At 39.6% G+C, this 6,634-nt stretch overlaps 1 pseudogene; it reads right to left on the bottom strand.

The window, feature by feature from the left end:
• Positions 1 to 1,610: 1,610 nt before the first annotated feature.
• LOC109460386 (small ribosomal subunit protein eS26) lies at positions 1,611 to 1,936 on the bottom strand (annotated as a pseudogene).
• Between the last annotated feature and the right edge of the window lie 4,698 nt (positions 1,937 to 6,634).

Here is a 6,634-nt window from a genome sequence, read left to right as displayed (position 1 = left end):
AATGCTGGTGTCAGTATGGATAGAAAAAGCATATCACAGTGATTGCCAAGTGTGCTTTTGAATCTGTCAGTTACACAAAGTCAAGTGTAAATGGCTGATATTCCAGATTGAAAATGTTGACAGAAGACAGGAATATTTAAGAGCTCTTTTTAGATGTTTTAAATTTGCTTAGTGTTAAAATGTGATCTCTGAATAAATTTAAATTGTGCTTATCCCAACATGTCAGAAATTTCACAGAAAATGGCAAATGTTTAGCATAAAATTGCTTTGCTTTCTGGGTTCTCCCACTACACCATAAATGATATGTAAATAGTTTTCTAATTTAGGAAAAAAACAATGAGATTTTCCTGATTTGAGAAAAGCAGTTTTCCCTACTCTTAAAGTCATTGGAATGCCTGATTGAAAATATCCTAATAGGAGAACACAGGGTTCAGAGAATTTCTGGAATGCCAAATGAGAGCTACAAATAGAGGATGTGTATGTTAGGCTATACATATAACTGAAAGGAAAAGGATGTGATTAAAAAGGTAAAATAATTTGCAGCTGCTTCCAGTGTTTAGGAGAATGTTCCAAGGCCAACTCTCCCCACCTCTGGGCCCAGTTATCTGGGGTGATGAAAGGGAAAAGAACCACATAAGCAATGGTTGCCTGCATTGCTCTGAACCCAGGACAATTCACCTGTGCCCCAGGAATATACACTTCAGTCTTATCCCAGACCAGGCTTCCCTGAAATGGTGAGGCCAGAGATTAGAACAGGTGGGACCACATGCATTTGCAACCTTATAGCTGATCTGCAAAGAGCAGGTCAGCAGAACCCAGTAGCTCTCTCAAGCACAGAGTTTCTGTAAATCAAAGCCTTCCCCTTCCTCCTTGGTCTGGGACAAATCATCACTGGACTCCTTCCTAGATATCTCCCCCTGTGGAGACCGGTGGACCTCTCATGGCCCTGCCTGTAATTATTGTTTACTTCATTTTCTATGACTCACCTCATTACAGTTCATTAACTTCATGAAAGGGTCTCATACCTAGCTAGGCAACCAGGGGTGGAACAGGTTCAGTTTAAAGTCTGACTCACTGTGCTTCACTGGGACAAACTCTACTTGTGTCTGCTCTTGGCTTACCTCACTTCTGTGGTCACAAGAATGCAAACCACTCCACAGTCTGCCAACTTATTGTCCCTGCCTTCGCTCCCCATCTGCCACGTCCTCCCCCACTGAAACTCTGGCTGACCTATATAGTCTTCCCTGAGTATACTGAAATAGCTCTTTTTGTTTCTACTTGCAATCCTGAGGACTTTTCCTTTCTTTATGCGGTAGATCCATCCTCCCCTTAGTACTGCCCAGTAACAGTTACTCATCATATTTCTATGCCTTTCTAAATGGTTTTATCCCTCTGAAAAGCAACTGATTTTCAAATTTTTCCTTGTCTCTTTATCTTGTTTTACTTTCTTTGTACAATTATTTGACTTATGTTAGTCTATGTCATAAGAATAATATGAATACCTCCTACTCTTTTTTTTCTTTAAGTGTAATTTCCATTTTATCTTTACCCCCAGAGAATATTTCTTTGGTCCTTAAGGACTTGGCTCCTTACATGGACTTTGGCAGAGGTCATGAGGCAGCACCCACAGGTCTAAATCGGGGTGGGGGTGTTCAGTCCTTCCGGGCTTCACGAGAACGATTCCTGACTACCTTGCTGTGAATGGCACAACTCCCACGGCAATGTAGTTTCACATACAGTAGGGAAGCACAAAGGCATTGAAGACACTCGCTTTGTAAATGTCCTTAAGGGCTGCAGCCTCTACTATGTTTCGAATGACGAACTTCTTAATAGCCTTGTCCTTGGGCATGCATCGGGCACAGTTGGTGCAATGAATGGGCTGCACAAGGCAGTGGCCCTTTTTGGCACCACCATTGTTCCTTCTTTTCTTGGTCATCCTGGAAGCTAGGAGACGAGAGCCGGTACCCCCTACTCTTATAACTCCCCATTTGAAACTGTGTAAAATATTAACTTTTTCAATTCCTTTTCCCACGAGGAAACATCCTTTTACCTATGCCAACTGATGAATCTGGAAAGATGATCTTTTGACCATCTTAGATAACTTTGATCAACTTATTTATCCCGTGGTTTTAAGTGGGCCATATTACTATTGTTTTTTCCTAATGCATTTATGTTTTAAAAAATTTGAAACAATTTTAAACTTAGAGGAAAGTTCTAAGTATAGTACAGAACTGTTTTTTCCTTAATCATTTGAGAATAATTTGCCCATAAGATGTCCCATCTCCCCCAAATTCTTCAGATGCATGGGTTACAAGGTTGCCTCTTATATAACTGCACTACAACCATTCAAATCCGGAAGTTAATAGATTGGTACAAAAGTAATTGCAGTTTAAAAGATTAAAAATAATTGCAAAAACCGCAATTACATTTGCACCAACCTAATAACATGACACACTACTACCACCTCAAATTCCTCTTAAATTTTGCCAGTTGTGCTAATAATGTCTTATAAAACAAAGGATCCCACCCCTACCTCAGGCAGACACCTTCTTTACTTGGCTTGACCTAATGTCCTTCAGACTTTATTGTTCAGAAAGGGAAGAAAGAGAAGAGAAAGAACCTGTGTATATTTAATTGTAGTGTCTACCTTCACAAAATGTAAACTTTCTTGCCACTTGACTACACATAGTCTAGGAAACAAATTCCATTGCTTCTGTTGCATTACTCTGGAGTATTAAGGGTAAAGTCTTTACCAGACAATTGAAATGGCTTATATTATCTGGAAGAAACAGAAATCACCTGTGGTTCAAAATACTGTGATTAATTGGCTCATTTTATTACAACTTTACACTGGCTGTCTTTGCCGGCATTGCCCTTTGATTGAGTCAATAAGTCTCCTTCTCCTGCCTGGAGCGTTAGAGCCCCTCTCCACCTCACTTCAACTCACCCCCCTCCCACAACCTCATCATATGGGGGTGGAATCATGGGGTCAATGTGAAATGACCACTTAGGGCCCATGCTTCTCTCTCCTAAGCCATGTTCTGACTATCTGGGATCCTGTATTTCTCAGACCAAATAGCCCCTGAGCCTGCCTCTAGGGCTGCACCAGCCTCCTCCCCAGTTCAGGTGGATGTCGTCTCTACTGCATTCACAGATGCCGGAGGGTAGCCAAGGGGCAGCTTTTTGGAGAAGGTGAGTAGAGGCTGGACATGCGGGCTGGGATGTCTAGACTAAGCACCCAGAAGGCCCTTTTTGTTGCAGAGTGAAGCTGAGGTTGAAAAAAGAGGAGTGGGTTGTGTGTTGCCATGTTTTACTGCAGACTTCTGAGGAGGCTGAACATTCTACATATGAAACTGGCCTTCCAGGTTGTTAGGGAAGAATATTTGTCAAGGTAGGGGGATAGTACATATTTTATTTTCCAGCTATTTGCTTGATTTATAACTTTCAACTATTTAGGCATATGGTATGTTGATCTATATTTGTATTCTTGCCCTAGTTCCATCAGATATAGACAGGCCTGGCCCTTGCATGCAGTAGGCACATGTGTGTTTTTCTTTTGTAACATCCCTGAGATTCCTTCCATCAGGATCTATTCTAACATGCTCTCAGGTGTACACTATTATTTGGGACACACCCATTCAAAGGGCCTACTCTAGACATCATTAGACAAATTCATATTATACTTTCACTTATGTCAGTATTGCCCAACCTGGAGAGAGTTGTCTTTGGGACCTGTTCTTAGACCTATAAGAAAGAGTCCTCATATGTGGGATATAAAACTGAAAGTAACAAAGGAACAAGGCAAACAAAGAAACAAAAACTCATAGCCACAGACAACAGTTTAGTGGTTACCAGAGGCTAAGGAGGTGGGGGGCTGGTAGAAGACGGTAAAGGGCATCAAATATATGGTGATGGAAGGAGAAATGATTCTGGGTGGTAAACATACAATGTAATATATAGATGATGTATTAGAGAACTGTACACTTGAAACCTATATAATTTTACTAACCAAGGTCACCCCAATAAATTTAATAAAAACTAATAAAATAAAAGAAAGTAGGAAAATAAGGCTTTAAAATAAACATAGGAGTGATTTCACTTGGAAAAATAAATAAAAGCATAGAAAAAGGTAAAAAAGCATAAAGAAGAAAAGAAAGAGTCCTGTTGTTAAGGTTACTACTCAAACGACAAGAAGCATTGTAAGAAGGCCTTCTCTTCTCCTCAAAGTGAACCAGATCAAAAGGCACGTAGTTGATAACAGCACTCGGACCAGGCTGCGCTTTGCTTCCCTCCACCTCTGCATGTGATCGGATCTTTTACAGCACTGTACCAAGTTCTGAGCCAGGGAGGGCTCCCAAAGTCTGGTCATTTGGGTGACCAAAATATAAGAAACTGTGGGGGGGAGGAAGAAACTTTCCTCTATCTTTAAGATTCTTTCAGCTGATCTAATAATCAAATGGACATGAGACAGGACATTTCAAGAGAAAAATGACCAAATTTAATGACGTACATATGTATGGGAATGCTATAATGCATACATGAGAGAGTTAGAGACCCCATATGAAAGGTTGGACAATTAAGTTTGTGAACTTGCTGCAACAACGTTGGTAACCTTTTTTGATAACAGAGGGATTATCCATTATGAATTTGTACCAACTGGACAAAGAGTTAACCAAGTTTACTATTTGGAAGTGCTGAAAAGCCTGCGTGAAACAGTTAGATGAAAATGACCTGAACTTTTTGCCAACGATTCATGGCTGTTGCATCACTACAATGCACCAGCTCACACGGCACTGTCTGAAAATAAAGGAAATATTGAAAGGAAGATATTTTGATGACATTCAGGACATCAAGGGTAATATGACCACAGCTCTGATGGCCATTCCAGAAAAAGAGTTCCCAAATTGCTTTGAAGGGTGGGCTAGGTGCTGGCATTGGTGCATACCTTCTGAAGGGGAGTACTTCAAAGGTGACTGTAGTGATATTTAGCAGTGAGATATGTAGTACTTTTTCTAGGATTAGTTCACAAACTTAATTGTCAGACCTCATATATGAAAGGTTCAGAGACAGAAAGGGAAATTGAGGTAGACACGACATTTTTAGCTAGGGATGAGGTAAGGGGCTTCAGAAGGTAATTGCAGAGAGAGCACATGTTCAATAATTAGTAGTTTGCCCTGCTGTATAGATAGGTAAAAAGTCATTTTTGGTGACAACTCTTTATCATGGACTAAATCCCTAATTTAAATTCTTCTAGATAGTTGGGGGGCGGCAGGGGGCAGAAATTTCTCTTGAGCTTGGAGGGTCTCAGTTGTTTTAGCTCAAGACAATCTGCATATCACTGAAGCACATCTTGCGGTGGCTCATTCTGAACCCCTACAAAATCACAGTACTGTGAGCCACCAAGACTTGCTTAGAGAAAACATAAGGGCCAAAGACACTTCTCAGTATCCTCTTGTTTCTGCCAGCCAGGTTGTAGCAGCACTAGTTGTGGGGAGACGGGCCCATCATGAACAGGTTGCTTTTTGCATGTATGTCCATCTTGCCTGTTGAGTTAAAGAAGAGGTAGGTTATTCTGCACAATGAAGAACCAGAAAAATGCAATTTCTTCCTGGTGGGTGAAATTTGTTGATTCTGGTATGTGGAGAAGAAGAGACATGGGGGAAGAGTCAGGAGAGAGTAAGGGTGACACTGAAGGAAAAGATACAGGGTAGCTATAAGAAGAATGACCAATAGACTTTAATAGTACTGATGCTCCTCATATAACAGTGACATTTATTAATATCTGTATGCTGTAAGTCCTGAGAAAAACCATCAAGTTCATCTTTAAAGTATTTGTCTTTCTACGTTAACATGTCACTGTTACTTTAAAATTCTGATTTCCTAGCTCTTTTTTAAAAATAGTGACAACAGCTTGCATTTATATATTATTTTATACTTTATAAAAAGTTTTCACATGCAGTATGTCATAGAAAATTGAATTTCTGTATTACTTTTAAAGTTAAAACAGTTAATCACTTATTTATTTTACTTGCAAAATAATTTTTTGTTTTGGGGGGGCATCAGATATGTTCCTGAGTTGAAGACAATTTGCACAATTATTTTTCTCATTGTATTAATCAAAACAAGAGCCATGAGGTCATTGTTGGTAGGGTAGCTCCAACCTGCTAAGGATATTCAACTTTCACTAAGCAACTGTACCTCTCTGTATCAAAAGCTTACAGCAAGTGCACTTTCCTAAACCAAATATCTGTAGTCTCAGGTCCTACATCAATAGTCCTTGAAACTACTTAAACAAATCTTTTGATAATACAGGAATGTATTTTGCTTAAAAATATTTTTGTTAAAATATAGTTAATATATAACATTATATTAGTTTCAGGTATACATCATAGTTATCCAACAGTACTCACCTGGCACTATACAGAATTATTGCCACATTATGGATTATATTCCCTATGCCAAAGAAGTGATCACCATGATAAGTCCAGCAACCATCTGACACCACAATACCCTATCACAATATTACTGACTATATTTCCTGTGCTGTATATTACATCCCCAAGGCTTATTTGTTTTATACCTGGAACTTTGAACCTCTTATTCCCCTTCGTCTCCCCTCACCTCTTTTTAATTT

Source organism: Rhinolophus sinicus, linkage group LG09, assembly GCF_036562045.2.
Source record: "Rhinolophus sinicus isolate RSC01 linkage group LG09, ASM3656204v1, whole genome shotgun sequence".
NCBI lineage: Eukaryota > Metazoa > Chordata > Mammalia > Chiroptera > Rhinolophidae > Rhinolophus > Rhinolophus sinicus.
This window is presented reverse-complemented; position numbering and strand designations above follow the sequence as displayed.